This window comes from Hemiscyllium ocellatum, chromosome 1, assembly GCF_020745735.1.
Source record: "Hemiscyllium ocellatum isolate sHemOce1 chromosome 1, sHemOce1.pat.X.cur, whole genome shotgun sequence".
Classification (NCBI taxonomy): Eukaryota; Metazoa; Chordata; class Chondrichthyes; order Orectolobiformes; family Hemiscylliidae; genus Hemiscyllium; species Hemiscyllium ocellatum.
Window position 1 is genome coordinate 66,825,518 of NC_083401.1, and position 20,851 is coordinate 66,846,368.

Here is a 20,851-nt window from a genome sequence, read left to right on the forward strand (position 1 = left end):
GGTGATTCACCTTGGAAGGAGTAACAGGAAGGCAGAGTACTGGGCTAATGGTAAGATTCTTGGTAGTGTAGATGAGCAGAGAGATCTCGGTGTTCAGGTACATAGATTGTTGAAAGTTGCCACCCAGGTTGATAGGGTTGTCAAGAAGGCATATGGTGTATTAGCTTTTATTGGTAGAGGGATCGAGTTTCAGAACCATGAGGTCATGCTGCAGCTATACAAAACATTTGGAGTAAGGCATACAGTTCTGCTCACCGCCTTAGAGGAAGGATATGAAAGCTTTGGAAAGAGTACAGAGGGGATTTACTAGGGTGTTGCCTGGTATGGGGGAAGGTCTTATGAGGAAAGGCTGAGGGATTTGAGGCTATTTTCATTCAAAAGAAGAGGTTGAGAGGCAACTTAATTGAGACATATAAGATAATCAGAAGTTAGATAGATTGGACAGTGAGAGCCTTTTTCCTCAGATGGTGATGGCTGACACGAGGGGTCATAGCATTAAATTGAGGGGTGATAGATGTAGGACAGTTGTCAGAGGTAGTAGGGGCATGGAACACACTGCCTGCACCAGTAGTAGATGTGCCAACTTTAAGGGCATTTAAATGATCATTGGATATGCATATGGAAGAAAATGGTTAGATGGGCTTCAGATTGGTTCCACAGGTCGGTGCAATAACGAGGGCCGAAGGGCCTGGACTGCACTGTAATGTTCTATGTTCTATGTTCTAGGTGCTCTCAAGCTTATCATTTCCCATCTCATCAGTATGTAAAATCAGAATCACTGAACTGTGTTTGACAGTGTGTGCTTACATTTATTTCATAAAAGAAGTAAAAATATTATCTTCTGCACCGGTGAAAGATGCTTTGCTGATATCCAGTCTTTACAGAGATGAGACTTGCTACATTTACATAGTAGAAAGACCAAAGCCATTGTCTTTAGCTCCCCCACTATTATCTCTGCTCTTTACAATTTGATTCTATTTCCCTCCTTGGCCAGCGCACACATTCAATCAGGCTGTTTGCAATTTTTCTGTCCATTTCAATCCCAAGTCAAAATGTTAACACTATAAAAATCTGTATCACGAATAACACTAATTTCATTTCAGTAATAGCTCCTAACTCCATCCTGAACTCAGATCTTCTGCTGAAACTTTTATCCAGGCTTTTATTACCTCCAGACATGAATATTCACATAATATTCTAGCTGACTTATCATCTTCTACCTTCAACGAACTGCATCATAAAAACCCTAATGCCCGTATGCCACAATACATCAACTTCACTTCAATCTCAAAACATTCTCACTTTGTTAAAATAACAAAGTTAGCAATAAACAAAAAAAAGTAATAAAATGGCTTCAATCTTCCAGTTTTATTTATGTCCCCTAGTCTGACAATCCTCCACGATCTTGACATTCCTCCAATTATATTTGCAAAATTAAATTTTCTTTGCCTCAAATACATTCAGTGTCTATGGCCTATCACCTGGAATGTTCTGGCTGCACTTTTGCCTCTCTCCTTTAAGATGATCCTTAAAATGCAATGAATCAGCTTTTGGCTACCCAACTAAATGCGCCCTTTGTTGGCACAGTACAAATTTTGCTTTGAGAACAACCTTTGGGGCTGTTTGATTATATTAAAGGCACTGTTTAAATGCAACATGTTGTTTGCTGAAATAAAGTTGTTTTTATATATGGACTCTGCTTTTGAGTCATTTCAACGAATGACTAAGTGAATGCTTTACTGTATCAATGAGAGTAAGTGACTGTCCCCAGTTACCACCACGGTCCTGTCTATTCTTGGTGACTTGAAAATATGACTTCCCATGAGATGAATAAATCAGTAAGATTATCTTTGACTTATAAGCATTGACAAAGAATAGCTAATGGGACCTGAACAGATATTTCACTGATTTGAACCAGAGCCGTTTCTCTAAAGTCAAGACAATCAGACAATCTACAAGAAATTCACAAATTATATTAAAATGTACACATATCAATAATAGCCATAATGAGCACAAAGCTGTCTGTTAATCTAGGTTTTAACACACAAGAGTCCATTTTAGTTTTTAGATTTGCATGGTGTTAAAACAATCCCTGGTGCGCTCAAACTCAAAATGAATGCGGTCTTCTTGTTCATTATTGTCTAATTATAAAAGCTTTTGCTGAATCCTTAGATTGCTCAATCAAGTTGCTGATTAAACCACCAGACATACTCGATTTATACTAAAATTATGGTCATTACCTTTAGTTGCCTCTGATTATAGCGCATGTATTCACTTTTCAGCATTGATTTAAATTGTGATTGGTGGTTGATGGGTCTTGTTAGAGATCATTTTGAATGTTATCACACACCTGTCCATTTGTTCTTATTTCTCCTAAGTTGCTTTCTGTCTTCCATGTCTTTTTTCTTCTTGTGACCTTCTTTATTTCTGCCCCCCCCACCAATGTTTCTTCAGACTCACTTGCCTCAATAATCCTCCACCATTGCTTTAATCTGCTTCTCTTCCTTCACACTGCTTTTCTCTCATAAGTTCACAAAATCAACAGGGAAGCTATTTGTGTTTGCATTTTTTTCAATTGTTCATAAAAATAAGCTTTAAAGTACCTCACATTAATTTATCCAAGTGTTTTTGAAACAAATATTTTCACTGAAAGCCACTGCACACGTGTCACTCTGAATGCCGAATGAGTTCCTGACTTTTGTCCTAACTTGCCCTTTCACTGTTTTTGGTCAATGTCATCTTTATCCTGTATCTTAACTTGCACTCAAACAAGACTTCCATGTGATATTAAATATTAGAAGTTATCATTTTGGCAATTACATTGGATTTTGGCCACTCATGAGCTCCAGTGAAGGTTTATCTGATTGGTCCAATGGTAGATGCCCAGACCTGTTAGGTACCTATCAACTCTGTGAGACCAACATATGTTCCCTGAAAGAGGCCTGGATTTTCAGGTCTCATTTGTAAGAAGTCTGAAGAGTGCTGGAAGAATGGAGATTGGCTAACTCGGTCCCTGTATTTAAGACAGGTGGTTAAAAAAAAAAGCCAGGGAACTATAGACCAGTCAGCATGACATCGGTGGTGGGAAAATTTTTGGAGGGAATCCTGAGGGACAGGATTTGCATATATTTGGAACGGCAAGGACTGATTAGCATTGTTACTATAACTTTGTGCATGGGAAACCATGTCTCACTGACTTGATTGAGTTTTTTGAATAAGTAATGAAGAAGATTGATGAAAGCAGAGCAGTGGACATGATCTATATGGATTTCAGTAAAGCTTTCAACAAGGTTCCGCATTTGGCTGGTTAGTAAGGTTAGATCACATGAAATAGATGGAGAACTAACCATTTGGATACAGAACTGGCTTGGAAGGAGAAGACAATGGCTGGTGGTGGAGGGTTGCATTTCAGACTGGAGGCCTGTGACCAGCAGTATGCCACAGGGATCGGTGCTGGGTCCAATGCTTTGCATCATTTATGTAAATGATTTGGATGTGAGTTTTTGGAGATATGGTTAGTAAGTTTGCAGGTGACACCAGAATTGGAGATGTAGTGGGCAGCGAAGAAAGTGACCTGTGTGTACAACGTAATCTTGATCAGTTGGACTAATAGGCTGAGGAGTGGCAAATGGAGTTTAATTTAGATAAATGTGAGGTGCTGCATTTTGGAAAGGCAAATCAAGGCAGGACTTGTATGTTTAATGATAGGTCATGGGGAGTGTTGAAGAACAATTAAATCTTGGAGTGCAGGTTCATTACTCATTGAAAGTGGAGTCTCAGGTAGATAGGATAGTGAAGAAGGTGTTTGGTATGCTTTCCTTTATTGGTCAGTGCAAAGGAGGAGTTGGAATATCAAGTTGTGGCTGTACAGAACATTGGTTAGGGCACTTTTGGAATATTGCATACAATTCTGGTCTCCCTCTTATAGGGAGGTTGTTGTGAAACTTGGAAGGGTTCAGAAAAGATTTAGAAGAATGTTGCCAGGGTTGGAGGATTTCAGCCATAGGGAGAGGTTGAATAGGCTGGCGCTGTTTTCCCTGGAGTGTTGGAGGCTGACGGGTGACCTTAAAGAGGTTTATAAAGTCATGAGGGGCATGGATAGGGTAAATAGACAAGATGTCAGAGGCAGGTTCTTTACACAGAGAGTGGTGAGTACGTGGAATGCCCAGCCAAGGGTGGCAGTATAATCAGATACATTAGGGACATCTGAGCAACTCTTGGAAAGGCACTCGGAACATAGTAAAATAAAGGTGTGTAGGTTAGTCTAATCTTAGAGTAGGATAAAAGTTGACACAAGATCAAGGGCCAAAGGGTCTGTCCTGTGCTGTACTGTTCTATGTTCTATGTTCTGTTATTTGTAATGTTGCTTAAGGTATGTTCAGAGCATGTTCCTTCCTTTTGGAGCATTGTATTGTCATTACAGACATTCAATATGATCATGGCTGATCAAATACAATGCCTTTCGCCGACCCCATTCTCAGCTCTTTTAATCAGAAATGTAGCAATCCCTATCTTAAACATACTCAAGGGCTGATGCTCTGCAGCCCTCTGTGGTAGAGAATTCAAAGGTACATAAGCTTCTGGGTAAAATAACATCTCTTCATCTCAGACAAAATGGCAATCCCTTAGTTTTAAATTGTGCCCCCTGGTTTTAGACTCCCTGTCCAGGGGAAATATCTTACCTAGACTACCCCGTCTACTCCCTTAAGTGTTTTATAAGTTTAAAATGTGATTGCCTCTCATTCTTCAAAGCCCTAGAGAATACAGGTCAGTTTGCCCAACCTCTCTTCATAGGACAGCCGCATCCTTGGGAACAAATCTGATGACCCTTCACTAACCCTTCCATCTATGGCAATATTATGTTTCCTGAGATAAGGAAACCAATTGTTCAAGTGTGATCTAATAGAATTACAGCAAAATTTCTCTATTCTTGTTTTCAAATCAACTTGCAATAAAGATTTACATTCCATTAGCCTTCCTTATAGCTTGGTGACTTCAGTGATTTATCCCTTTGTACATCTACAATTTTCCAACATTTACCATTTAAGAAATGTTCTACACATCTTTTTGATCTGCAGAGAAATAATCTCACATGTTCAACATAATATTCCACTTGCCATATTCTTACCTATTCACAATGTCGTTTTAAATCCTCCTGAAATCATTTTACATCTTCCTCACAACACATATTCTCACTTAGCTTTGCGTCATTAGCAAAGTTGAAATTGCTACATTTGATCTCCACCTCCAATTTATTGACAAATTGTGAACAGCTGGGATCCAAGAACTGGGCCTTGTAGTATCCCACAAGTCACAGAGTGCAAACACAAGAGTGGCCTATTTATTCCGACTAATAGCCATTCAATAAGCCATGCCAGTATGATAAGTTCTATTTTATGTGTTTTAATCTGTCTCACTTAACCTCCGGTGGGAGACTTTATCAAAAGCCTTCTTAAACCTAAGCATAATATATCCATTGGTTTTCTCACCAAAACTCCACCATCTTTAAACAATTTCCCATTCATAAGTCCATGTTGACTCTACCCAAAGAAATCAACTACTTATCTTGTCCGTTAGAATGGATTCAACTATTTTCCCTCCATGCTGATGTAAGGCTAACAGGTCTGTAGTTCTCTGTTTTCTCTCACTCCTTTCTTAAATAGTTGCTATCTTACAATCCAAAGGAATCATTCCAGAATCTGTAAAATATTTATTATCTCTATCGCCACCCCCTTTAATACTCGTGGATGAAGAGTACAGATCCTGAGGATTTATCAACCCCATGAATTTCTCTAATCCAATCATTTTGCGAGTACTCATTTCCTTCAAATGTTTATTTTCCCTTGCACTTGGATCTACATTTGGGATATTTCTTGCACCTTGTCAGTTTTAGAAATCTGGAAACAAAATTCTATATGATCACCAATTCTTTTTGATTGTTGGAAAAAAAATTGGTTCACTGATGACCCTTTGGAGAAGGGAACTGACATCCTTACCTGGTCTGGTCTACACGTGGCCCACAGCAATGTGGTTAATATTAACTGAGGGCCAGCAAGGCCACATCCCATGAATGGATTTTAAAAGAAAAGTGTATCTGCCCTTTCCTCCTACTCAGTTCCACACAAATAGATTTCACACCTTGTTCTTTCAATCTGACATCCTCCCTTATTAAAGTGTTAACCCCATCGTTTATTATCAGGGCAACTTCACCTCCTTTTCTTGCTTGTCTGTCCTTCCTAATCATTGAATATCCAGTTTCTGTCTTAGTCACCATGCAGGTATGTTTCTGTAATGGCAATTAATCATTTGCATTTATTTCTATTTCAGTCTCAGTCAGGCAAATTTTCCCTTACCCTGACCATGCCTTTAGGAGAATCCTTTCTCTTAATATCGCTTAAATGTAACTCTTGAAATTCTATGTTTCTAGAATGTTGAAAGTAAAGTGATTAAACCACCAGGCTATTCATCAGTGTTTTGTCTACCAGTGTAATTTTAAATAAAAGCCATTATATTTTTACCTTCTAACCAGAGTTGCTAATGTTTTTTTACCTTGTAGATGTATATATCCAGCTCACACTGCTTCTGTAAAGTGAAATAAAGTGCAAGCCACACATTTGTTTTCTAGTTGTATTTTCAGATAGACGAGCATTTTCATGAAAGCAAACATGAGGCGCACAGAATGTCCTCAACTGATTCAGTAATCATTTCCAGACGTAAATACAAACTGAAAAATATTAAAGATGGTAGACCAGAAAATGATATATTTTACAAAACACATTGACATTAGTTTTCTGGTGACCTATTTATAAGTTGCTGATGATATAAACCACAATTATCATGACAAAAGTCTTTTCTGAATCATTTTTCTTAAGTTAATCAATTTATCATGTGATTATCATGGGGACTGTAATATATGCATAAAAAGCGTGAGAAACATAGCAAGCATGCAAATAGGCAGAAATGTGGTCATGCTGGCTTGCAAGTCTCTTGTTCAATAACTGTTTGTTGGAGACCAAGAACTAAAATAACAGCCAGGATTACTGCCAGATATCCTTGAATGATTTCATCTGTATTAAGGAGTCTTAAAAGTAAGTTTATTCAACAAATAAGTATCAACACTTAAGCTCTCAACAGTCAGTTGTTGACCATAATATTTTTGCAATGTGCAGTGGTAAATAGAAACAATGTAATTTATTTAAGCAATCAATATCCGAAAAGGATCAACTACTCCAATATTCTAAAATGAGGATGTTAACTCCTTCATGGTGACCACCAATTAAGACAAGAAATCTTTTTGCTCTGTATTTTAACAGCACTATGTTTACCTTATTATGAAATGGGCTTAGTCCATAACAGATAAAGAATCCGGCTTTTATAAAATTTCAGCAAAAACAATTCATTTCTGTTCATATTGTTGACAAATAACTAAAAAGAAGGAAATCCCACTATAAAGCTTATTTATTGCTCATTAAATGTGAGAAGAGTGTTCACTGACTAAAAATAATCAGTAGCTTCCTCACCTTAGAAATAATTAGAACAGGGTGACCTTCACAGCTTGCCAGATGTGGTACAATTCTCAAACAAGAATATGCCTTCCTTTATGTACAAAATGCCATAGAAAAATTATTTAATCTAAAGTTATGAGGCACTTTTTATTTAACTGCTCACAGAAAATTATGCCCCACATTTCAACAATATAATTTCTGAAATACCATTTCTTTGCTCAATTGATGTTGTTCTTTATTGGCCATCATTTTTCAACTTCATTCAAAAGCTACACGTGGCCCCCATTATCAACTTTCACCTCTGCACTCAAATCAGAGGAGCTGGATGAAGTAGCAGTTAGATTTGAAATTCAAAATGTTAGCTTTTCTTGCTGGTCAAATCTACATTTTTGGCAAAAGTAAGGTGTCTATTTATTGCTTGGCAGAGGAATAGACTTGCTGGTGTGACTAAACTTGTTCTGGACCCATGACACTTCTTACCTTTGACTTCAATTGCCAGATTCAGCTTTTAAAATCAATAAAATGTCTAAAATTAGATCATTCTTTGCATCACAGACTAAAACAGTATTTGTTGAGTGCAAAAAGCCTTATTGAGAGGAGAAGGAATCAGGCATGAATGTTGCTGTTGATAATTTACTGGGATTATGGCAAGTAATAAAAACAGTCTTGGGAGCTAGAAAGTCATACTGTTCATTGTATGTCACTGAAGAAGGGGTCTTAGTTGAAGCAACAGTTAAACACTAAAGTTACCACTGTGTCTCTGAACCAGGGAGTATGGAAACCGACCAATTTTTCTGCTCAAACACTTTGTAGGATTGGACCCAGCTCCTACACTTTCTATAGCTGAGCAGACTGCTAACTCCACTACACTAGAGTATACAAGATCTTAGAGGACTGAATCTTTGATTAGATAATGGAGTGCTAAGATACCAATTGAACCATTAGTGACTGTGATTGCTTGCCAAAGAGGTGGTGAGACGGCAAAACAATGTTGATGCAGGGATACATGTTTAATTGATGTGTAGCACAAAATATAGAAGTCATTGAAATATATTCAAATAGTTTTGGGAATTTAGATGAACAAGGAGAATAGAAACCAGTGACATGTTTTGTGTTTGTTTTATACCTGTCATAAAACCGGATGTATAGTTAAACCAGATACAGTTCAAGTTCACAGTCAGCACTAGTGACCTTGCACGTTCAAAGTCAGAAAAGAAAAGGTGTTATTGATTTCAATGCAATCATCACATATTCTGGGAACATTGTCAGTTAACAACTTAGTAACAATAACCATAGCTGGTGGGAATTAAAAATTAGAGGGAATAATTATCATTGTCTCTGAACAGATTGCACTGTACATTCAGATACAGCTGGGATGTTGGAAACCAATCTCCCTTGGAGGATTTCTGGATGTTATTGTGGTATGATGTCCAATCAGTATAGAGCTACAATCAACTAAACCAGCAGAATGCTGAACTGCAGAACCAAGAAATAGAATACAAACCAGAAAAAAAAATTAAAATTTACAGCATTCAAGTCCTGGGTTAGGTTCTATTGAATTGTCAGAATGTAACAAGGGATTGCAGATTTAAACTGACAAAAAGGCAAATATAGAATTGATATCACAAAATTCTTCTTCACATAAGTTCTCAGCACATAGAATTGAATCCAAGATAGAGTAATAGTGGCTAAGCCCAGAGACTCATTTGCAAACTAATAGGCTGCTGCACTAAAGAGTCATCTCTGCCAGCTGCAGCACTAGTTTGGCTTGGTCATCCCAATTATCCTGTTCCTCCAATTATAGATTTCCCCTGAGTGACAGTGAGTGAGTGAGGATTCTTTAAAGATTGCTGCTTCCACCTGGCTCCTGAGTATTTATGCCATCTTTTTCATGGGCAGGTTTAAGAATGATACAGTCAATCACTCTCAGACACTACTTTCCCATAAGTTCCTTAAATGAGTGTAGGACCTCTATTCATGTATTTTCATGAAGCCGGCCTTAATTTCAGGTGGCAGCCAGGAATGCTGCAGGAACATGTTCACCAGCATAATGACAGTCGCATTTCATGGATGTCCCACTGTGAAATTAATTTGTGGAACCCCAAATTTGTTCTTGAAAACTTGGCAAGGCACACATTAATTCCAATTTTATGTCTATTTTGCACTTGTGACTGGGAAGAGTAGATGGATGTTCAATTCTCGCAAAATACAACTGACCAGGGTAGGGAGAAATTCCGGAGCTCTGAGTTTGGCCTATGTTATTAAAATGAATTAAAGTTAAACATTTTTCAGTTGAGATATAGAAAATCATGAACCTATTCATGTTTAAATTAATTTCTTAAAGATGTTTTACTATTAATATGAGATAAGAATTCCTCCAATTTTTGCCATTTAATAGCAGGAATGCATGGTCTTAAAAGCATAGCAGAAGCAGACTCAGTAGTAACTTGCAAAATCGAGCTAGATAAAGCAATATTGTTCCAGTTCAGAAGAAGGCTGTTCAACTCATCACATCTGTACTGGCTCTCTGAATGAGCATTGTGACTTAGTGTCGTTCTCCTGCCTTTTTCCATAATTCTGCAAGTTGTTTCTATTTAAACTCTCTCCTTTACAGCATTGTGGATGCATCTGTACCAAATGGACTGCAGAAGCTTGAGGAAGTGACTCTCCATTGCCTTTTCAAGTGTTGGCAATAAATGTTGGGCCAGCTAACAAAACCTGCATTCCCGGAATAAATTTCTTAAAAGTGCCCCTTTGAATGCCTCAACTGAACTTGTCTCCATCACAAATCAAGGAAGTGTATTCCAAATCCTGTTTACTGTGTGAGAAAGCTTTTATTTCTCTCATCACGTTTGCTTCTTTAATACATTGCTATTCATATGTTCTTGATCCTTTTGTGAGAGGGAATAGTCATTCCTCACCTGGTGATTTTTGAAAATTATTGAAAAGGAAAGACTTATTGGAAAGCGGGAAAGAACAGAGAAGGGAGCCTACCCAGATGACTCTTTCAAAGCATAGATTCTCTGTGTTGCTGCTTCTGTGCTATAAGATTCTTTGAATATATAGTGCCTTCATAAACAAGCTCTGTACAATGCAATGAATGAAAAAAATGCATATATATTCTCATTACATACAAAGATCATTGCATCCTTATTTATATATCTATATATAAATCTGGATTACAAGTTTTGAATTTTATCTTGTACAATTCAGTATGTCAGTTTACTTTATTAGCATTAGAAATTCAGATAGTTTCTTAAAATTTAGCACGCAACCTTAGTGATATTTGGTTTTATTTTATTTTTAAAAATATTTTCAATATTTACATTAATTTGTAAATTCACGATTTTTTTGTACTTTTATTTGCATAAACATACTTAAGATGTTCACTTTCATGAATGAAAGGCTGTCCATTCAGAGAGTTTGACTGTTGGAAGTCCAAGATTTAGAACTCTGGGTCAAATGAAAATAGTGATTATAAAGTACAGATCTGTATTTTCTTTCCTCAAACATTTACAAATATGACAAGATTTGAAGAAATTCCAGGAAATATATAGGAAATGTTAGTTTGAGTGCATGAATGGCAGCCTTTGAATTTGTTTTCAGAAAATGAACGTGTTAGCTCAAGCATGTGGCCTGTGGGTTTGAGCAACTTTCGATATGCTTGTCAAGTTTAGCCAACCCATTCCCATATAGATTTATTTGGATGATTAAGGAATATTGAAGTGGAATATAAGGAAACTGATATAGGAGTGTTATTTGCTATTTCCATCGCTGTATTAACTACTTGCATGACTGAAAATGCTTTCTCTATTGGTTCTGTCAGACTCGCATAGGTTCTTGACGCTGAATCAGTATGGATTCAAACCGTCTTCCAAAATGCAGACCAAATGTAGGGTGACAGCCAGTGATGAGCATATTGTCTGTTACCAAGAAGATCGATGAAGGCTCGCGGTCGATATTGTCTACAGGAACTTTAACAAGACCATCGACAAGGTTCTATATAGTAGACTGGTTAGTGAGGTTAGATTACATGAGATCCAGGAAGAGATAGCCAATTGGATACAAAATGGCCTTGATAGTAGGAGACAGAGGGTGATGGTAGGGAGTTGTTGTTCAGACTAGAGCCCTGTGACAAGCTATGTGCCACAAGGATTGATGCTCAGTCCATTGTTGTTCAACCTTTACATAAATGATTTGAATGAAAATATAGCGAGCATGGTTCGTAAAATTGTGGATGACACCAAAATAAGGGACAGTGAAGAAGATTATTTAAGAGTACAATGTAATTTTGATTATCTGGACCAATGGGCCAATGAATGGCAGATGGAGTTTAATTCAGATAAATGGGAGGTATTACATTTTGGTAAAACAACCTAGGGCAGGACTTACACGGTTACTGGTAGAGACCTGGGGAGTGTCGTCAAACAGAGAGATCTAAGGGTGCAGGTACACAGCTCTTTGAAGGTGGTGGTGAAGAAGGTGTATGGCATGTTTACCTTCATTGGATAGAGCACCGAGTACAGAAGTGGGGATGTCAAGACATTGATAAGGCCACATTTGGAGTACAGTCAGTTCTGCTATAACGCAGTAATTCTGTTTTTGTGCAACCCTGTGTTATAAAAAAATCACATAACAGCAGCACCATTTAAACTAATTGGGCTGTAATTGTGGCATAACCGATACATGTTTTTGCACTTTAGAGTAAGTATCGCCAATTCGTCAATTGGGTTGTAATGAATTTGTGTTAATGAAACACACATTATATTGGAACGACCTGTACTGCATACAATTTTGGTCGCCCTGCTATAGGAAGGATATCATTAAACTGAAAAGGGTGAAAAAAAGATTTACAAGGATGTTACTGAGACTGGAAGGTTTGAGTTATAGGGAGAGTCTGGATAGGCTGGGACTTAATTCTCTGGAGCGTAGGAGGTTGAGAGGTGACCTTACCGAAGTTTATAAAATCATGAGGGACATAGATAAGGTGAATTTCCAAGCTATTTTCCCCATGTGGAGGAGTCCAAAACTACATGGCATTGGTTTAAGGTCAGAGGGTAAGATTTAAAAGGGACCTGAGGGGCAACATTTTCACACAAAGTGGTGCATATATGGAATAAGCTGCAAGTAGCAGTGATGAAGGCTGGTACAACACAACAATTAAAAGACATTTGGACAGATATATGGATAGAAATGACTTAGATGGATGTGGGCTAAATGCAGGCAAATAGGGCTAGTTCAGTTGAGGAAACCTGGTCAGCATGGATGAGTTGGGAAAGGATCTGTTTCTATACTGTATGGCTCTGTGATTCTATGAGTGAATAAAAATAGTTAGAGCATCTGTTCTTTCAGTTACATCCCAACAATAATTTTTTGACAGGTTCTGTTCGCCGAGCTGGAAGTTTTTGCTGCAAACGTTTCGTTCCCTGGCTAGGGAACATCATCAGTGCTATTGGAGCCTCCTGTGAAGCGCTGCTTTGATGTTTCTTCCGGTATTTATAGTGGTTTGTTCTTGCCGCTTCCGGGTGTCAGTTTCAGCTGTAGTAGTTTGTATGTGGCGTCCAGGTCGATGTGTCTGTTGATGGATGTTCTTGCCGCTTCCGGGTGTCAGTTTCAGTTGTAGTGGTTTGTATATGGGGTCCAGGTCGATGTGTCTGTTAATGGAGTTTGTGGATGAATGCCATGCCTCTAGGAATTCCCTGGCTGTTCTCTGTCTGGCTTGTCCTATGATGGTAGTGTTTTCCCAGTCAAATTCATGTTCCTTGTTGTCTGAGTGTATGGCTACTAGGGATAGCTGGTTGTGTCGTTTTGTGGCTAGCTGATGTTCATGTATGCGGATTGTTAGCTGTCTTCCTGTTTGTCCTATATAGTGTTTTGTGCAGTCCTTGCATGGTATTTTGTAAACTACGTTAGTTTGGCTCGTGCCAGGGAACGAAACGTTTGCAGCAAAAACTTCCAGCTCAGTGAACAGAACCACAACAATGGACACCCGAGCTACAAATCTTCAACCAGACTTTAAATTTTTTGACAGTTTATCCTTTATTGAAGTGCATTTGTAAATGAAACTTTACAAGAAAGTGCATCAGTATATTTGACTTACAAGGTTTGCTGTCTGTGTGAATTCTCCGAAGGCAAAGGCTGTTTCCCTTGCTTGAACACTGCTGCTAGACACCAAAGATTGTTTTGGCTTGACACGAGCATCAAATTAACATCAAGAAAAGGGAAATCCAGTTCACAGTGTGATTGCTCTGCAACTCTAATACAATCTGACCTCTGTCCAGATGATTTGGATAAAAATAAAGGACCATATTTAAAAAATCAAATTTATTCACAAGGTTCCAGGCTTTTATGTTGTTGGGTTAGGTTAGAATCACACTATTCAGGCATAAACTAAAGTGCATTGGAGTACCAGGAGCTAATCTGATGAAGTAGGCTTTTCAAAGTAGATGTTGGATTTTTCAGGAAATCTTCTTTTGTGTTTTGCTACAAATGTCAATTACATTTGCTGGACGATCCTCCAATTTTGTACATTTTGTTTCAGATGGACAAATACGGCTTTATTCTTCTTGGTGGCTTTAGGCTTTTGCATTGCCCCCTGTAAGAAGGAAAGTTGGTAATCTTGTGAGAATTCCAATTTAGATGAGAAAGAAACTTTTTTGAGGTGCCAATACATTCATGTCACATGCCTCCTGAGGTATCTTGGTTTCATCCATTTACATCGCTGAAATTTAATTTATAGACTCCTCCACATGTATTTGAGCATGTCAAAGGAGACCAATTCTCATCTCTTTAACTACACAGAACAGGCTGCCACAGAGTTGTACCATCTGTTGCATAATGATCTACAAACCTTTGGATTGGCAACAGTTCTTTCCACAGAACTGAAGGTTACTATAACATGATGTTTTCATGCATATCAGAACCTTCCAAGCCACTACAGGAGACATCTGCCATTTTAGGCACCCTGCCATGCATCCATATGTATCCAGAGTGGCTATTTCCATAAGAGTGAAGCTACAAAACAGCATGAAGTTTCCATGTTATTGAATTCTTCCAGGTCACCATACTGGTTCTCTGCCATCTCGAGCAAGCTGCAACACAGATGTGTATCAAACAAATGACAATCATGCTTGTCAGAGACAGGGTGCACATCATATTCTGTAGCAGAAAAGGGATACTGTCTGGACAGGATGGATAGTTTTTAACAAGGGGTGGGGTATAAGTGGAAAGCGTCACTCCAGAACTGTTCGTTTCAGTAGAAAGACTTTTGAATTGAATTGAATTGAATTTATTGTCACGTATACCGCGCCACAGTGAAAAGCTTTGTCTTGCAAGCAGTACAGGTAGATCACAGAGTTAAGTAGCATAGCTAGTAAATAATAGGTAAACAGCGGCAAAAACAAAAACACAGGTACAGGCAAATGTTAAGAGTTTGTGAGTCTATTCAGTATTCTAACAATGGTAGGTTGAAACTGTTACGAAACTGGCTGGAGCGTGTATTCGGGCCTCTGTACCTTTTCCACAATGTTAGAGGTTGTAGAAAAACATTGCCAGTGTGGGATGGATCTTTATGAATGCTGGTGCCTCTCCTTGACAGCCGGCCTGGTAAAAGGAGCCTATAGATGGGAGATTGGCCTTTGTGATTATTCGGGCCGAGCTCACCACTCTCCGTAACCATCTTCGATCTTGAATGGTACAGTTGCCATACCAGGTAGTGATACATCCAGATAGAATGCGTTTGATGTTGCACCTATAAAAGTTGGCAAGGATATTTGCCGTCATGCCAAGTTTCTTCAGCTACCTGAGGGAGAAAAGAAATTGTTGGGCCTTTGTAACCAGTGCGGCCACATGAGTAGTCCAAGAAAGCTTGTTATGGATGACCACTCCCAGGAGCTTGACACACTCCACTCATTCCACCTCTGTGCTGTTAATGTGTAGGGGGGCATGAGTGACATCCCGCCGAAAGTCAATAATGAGTTCTTTGGTTTTGCTGGCATTGAGAGCTAAGTTGTTCTCAGTGCACCATTTTTCCAGGTCTTCCACCTCTCTTCTGTAGTCTTTTAATCGCCATCTGAGATTCAACTGACTATGGTGGAGTCATCAGCGAACTTGTAAATGGCATTAGTCTGGTATTTGGTGATGCAGTATGGATATACAGTGAGTATAGTAGGGAGCTGAGTACACACCCCTGGGTGGGTCCATTGCTGAGTGTTAGTAAGGATGAAATACTGTCCCCAATCTTCACTGATTATAGACTATAGGTCAGGAAACAGGGTATCCAGTTGCAGAGTGGGCTTAGTCCGAGATCACTAAGTTTAGTGATCAGTCTCGAGGGGATAATAATGTTGAAGGCTTAACTGCAGTCAATGAGTAGGATTCTTACGTAGCTGTTCTTGGTGCCAAGATGTTCTAGGGAGGAGTGAAGGGCAAGTAATATGGCATCTGGCATAGATCTGTTGGTCCGATAGGCAAATTGGAGTGGGTCAAGAATAGTGGGGAGGCTGGAGTTGATTAATGCGACGACTTTTAAAGAAGTTCATGACCACCGAAGTTAGGGCCACTGGGCGGTAGTCATTGAGACATGCTGCATGAGCCTTTTTAGGCGCAGGGATGATGTTTTTAGATTAGATTACTTACAGTGTGGAAACAGGCCCTTCAGCCCAACAAGTCTACACCGACCCTCTGAAGAGTAACCCACCCAGACCCATTCCCCTACATTTACCCCTTCACGTAACACTACGGGCAATTTAGCATGGCCAATTGATCTAACCTGCATGTTTATGGACTGTGGGAGGAAACCGGAGCACCCGGAGGAAACCCATGCAGACAAGGGGAGAATATGCAAACTCCACACAGACAGTTGCCTGAGGCGGGAATTGAGCCCAGGTCTCTGGCACTGTGAGGCAGCAGTGCTAACCACTGTGCCACCATGCCGCCCATATGTTGGCCCTCTTGAAACAGGCAGGGACAGTGGCCTGCTGCAGGGAGGTAGGAAGTGTTGGCATTTTGTAAATAGAAAGTGTTAATAACTTGGGAGCATTTGATAACAAATACATTATTAATAGATCATTCTATTGTACAGAGATTATTTGAAAGAAAACATTGAGAATTTTTTTTATTGGTGATGCACTGCTTGTTGACACTTCCAAAATTATAACAGTCTGAGGTGGTCTGATAACAGTGTTTTTAGGGTTGAAGGTTAAGGAGAAGCAGACAAGAAAACAGGGATTTATTCCACCAGCGCACACTTGGAATTGAAATTTTGCTCTTGAGTAGGCAACACAATGTCAGTATCATTCCCAACTCTGCAAAATCAACTTGGGACAAAGTGCTTCAAAGAGAGAGCCACAGAAAGATAACAAATAAAAGTGGTATCATTCTCACTTAAACATTCATCATGTTTAATTTAAATTGCTCTTTGAGATGTCTTAATACAGGATTAAGCAGCATACCACAGATGCATTAAACATGGACAAAGAAAGTTTTGTGTGATGAGATCAAAATCAGGAAATCAATTATTTATGAAAAATCACATCCATTGAATTACAATTTTCACAAGAAACTGGCAGAATTACTGGAAATGTATATGAGCAAGACCATTTTCAATTAAACAGGCCTCAAACTGCAAACCATGAATAAAGAACATGAAATAACAGAGACTGATCAATGGAATTTTACTTAGTTTTTATTGCAAATCAATGTTTTTTGCCAATAAATTGCATTACATTAGTTAACATCCTTGTAGTTAAACATTTAGAATACTTTTGAATACCTATGGCCCCCTTATCTAAGGAAAGGTATGCTGGCATTGGAGATATTCATGAGGCTGAGCCTAGGTTTGAAGAGGTTTTCTTATGAGGAGAGGTTGAATAGGTTGTGCTTTTACCCAGTGGTGTTTACAAGAATGAAGAGACCTTAAAGAAAGATACAAGATTTTGAGGGGACTTGGCAAAGTGGAGCCTGAGAGGTTGTTCCTCTGGTGGGAGAGCCGAGGCAAAGAGTATCATATCAGAATAATGGGTCATCTATTCAAGACAGAGATGAGGAGGAATTTCTCCTCTCCAAGAGTAGTTAATCTTTGAAATTTCTTTCTATTGATGATTTGGAGGTGTCGGTGTTGGACAAGGTGTATACTCAAGGCTGAGATAGATGATGCATCAGTAAGGGAATTAAGTTTTATGAGAAAAGACAAGAATGTATGTCTATGTCTATGTTAAGTAGAATTGTCATGTCTCAGATCAGCCATGATCTTATTGAATGATGGATCAGACTCAATGGCCTGAATGGCATGCTTCTGCTCCTATATCATATAGTTCAGAAAATCGAAGTGTTCGATAAAGTTCAAAAAATGTTTCCTGGGCTGAGTGATGCTGAGCTATTTGCAATGTTAACTGCCAACTTAAACTAAACCATCTGATATGCTTTTACAGCTGGCTGGCTAAATCAGTTAGCTATTATATCTCAGCTGTGAAATGTGCCATTGAAGTGTTAATGATTATAACATTGCATTTCCTAACCAATTTTTAAAAATGAATTTCCTGCATGTATTAATAGCTATTGAATTTTTTTGCGATACTGAAAAGGATGACAGGAATGCTGATTGTTTACTTCTTAACATTCAAGCTGAGTTTTCTTGTGTCAAGTTAGATATTAACCTCAAAGCATGTCTGTGCAGAATTTCTAAAGAGAAAATGATATGCATGAATATTTTCTTATGTGCTGCAGCCCTGTGTGCCCTTATGGCTTCTGTCATTGCTTGAAGAGCTGAGAATGTGGATGAAGCAAGGAGCAAGATGACACCAAATGACCAGCAGCCAGGAATAGTCCAGGTCGCAGCATGCTCGAAGAAGGATGTGTGTATAAATTGTTCTGTAAATGCAAGTGAACAGCTTGTCTATTAAGAAAATTTGTTGGGATTATTCAAGTAAATTGAACCTATCCTACTTATCATTCCAGTATGTCAGTGGTAATTGATGATCAGTGAGAAAAACAGAGTGATGTGTGTGTGTGGACGTACAACTAGCTTTGCCTATTTGTGCCCGGAGACACATTTCAATACACCAGGGACTCTAAAATGGGAAACAGCGAGGCTTGGACCTTTCAGAAGAACAACATACATACTTATTCATTCACAGGGTGTAGGCATCACTGGCTGGGTCAGCATTATTGTTCATTCTCAGTTATCATGGACAAAGTGCTGCCTTCTTGAACCACTGCAGTCCACTTTGTGTATGTACACCCACAATATCATTTTGAAAGGAGGTCCTAATGTAGAAAATTGCCCAAATATTTGCCACATACAAAAAAAAGAGCAAGACAGATCTAACCCAATTAATTACCACTCTATCAGTCTACTCAGGATCATCAGTAAAGTGATGAAAGGTGTCATTAACAATGCTATCAAGGAACATCTGCTCAGCAATAACTTGCTCAATCACACCCAATTTGGATTCCAGCAGAGCCATTAACTCATGGCCTCATTATAGCCTGGACATGGACAAAAGAGCTGAATTCCAGAGGTGAGGTTAGAGTGACAGCCCTTGACATCAAGGCTGTATTTGGCTGAATGTGACCTAGCAAAAGGATCCTGAGCAAAACTGAAATTAATGTGTTTTAGGGGCAAACTCTCTGCTGGTTGGAGTCGTACCGCACATTGGAAGATGGCTGCGGTTGTTGGAGGTCAGTCATCTCAACTCCAAGACATCTTTGCAGGAATTCCTCAGGGTAATGTCCGAGGCCCAACCATCTTGGGCCGACAAGTGGCCACTAACATTTGCACCACACAAATGCCGAGCTATAATCTTATCCATTCAGACACAATCTAACCATTGCTCCTTGACATTCAGTTGTGTCACCATTACTGAATCCTTGACTATCAATATCCTAGGGGTAACCATTAATCAGAAACTCAACTGGACTAACCACACAAATGCAGTGGCTACAGAAGCAGGTCAGAAGCTAGCTACACTACAATGACTTCCCATGCCAGGAGTGTGATGGAGTACTCCACATTTGCCGGGATGAGTGCAACTCCTACAACACTCTGACCAACTAAGACAAAACAGCCAGCTTGATAGGCACCACATCCATAAACATCCGCTCCCTCCACCATTAATGCTCAATAGCAGCAGTATGTACTATGTACAAGACGCACTGCAGATATTCACTAAAAGTTCTTAGGTGACCACTTTTATGTAAAAGAGCAAGAGCAGCAGATAAGTGGCAACACCACCCCCTGCAAGCTCTCCCAAACCACTTCCTATCATCCTGACTTGGAAATATATCGCCGTTCCTTCACTGAGTAGGTCAAAACTCTGGGCTTCCCTTTCTAAAGTCATGTGGACTACAGTGGTTCAAGAAGGCAGCTCATCTCCACCTTCTCAAGGGCAACTAGGGACTCACAATAAATCAGCCAGGGATGCCCACATCCCACAAATGTACAAAATAAATTCAACTGCGTAACATGATAGATGCCAAGCCCAAATTTTGAAGTCACCAGTAAATGTGAACAATTTCAGAATTGTTTACAAATTTTTTGTCGACTGAGATTCTTGTCTTAGAACATTCAACAGTTCGTTAACTGGACAAAAGACTAGAAAGATCAGAAAACTACAGCAGCCAGTCCTGAAGCTTCCAAAATCACTTTATACCTGCCCAAAAAAAACCCTCAAAATTAGTTTTTCCTTTTCCCTTTTTTAATCAATACTCTCTGTGGTTGGGGAGTTTGTCTCAGTCCTTCCTTGATTGACCAACTCAGCATCTGACCAACTGACAGCCCTGGACATGGTAACACATTGTGTGAGTCATCCACAGAGTTCTTTAAGTCAATAATAAAGCTGCATTATCTTCCACGCCAATCACCAATAGCAAACATTTGTAATTGTTTTCTTCTCATTTAAACTGTTCAAAGTTCAATCCAACTATCCCAAGTCACAGTTTCACCAAACAAAAATAGAAAATGAAAAAAAAACAGTAAATGTCTCTATATTAGGTAGGGAAGATTAGTGAAGAAGGGCTAATGCCTGAAACATCGATTCTCCTGCTCCCTGGATGCTGCCTGGCCTGCTGTGTTTTTCCAGCACCACATTTTTCAACTCTGGTACTCCAGCATCTGCAGTCCTCACTTTCTCCCAGGGAGGATTAGTGCTTAGAATTTTGACTGACTAAAGGGGTATCCTGTTCATTGAATCCCATGAATGGAGGAACCTCGCTCAGTTAGGCTCTATTCACAACTAACCAGCATCCAGACTATAGGCAGCTCAGTGGTTAGCACTGTTGCCTCACAGTGGATTTGGGTTTAATTTCAATTTCAGGCAACTGTCTGTGTGTACCTAATGCCCATGCCT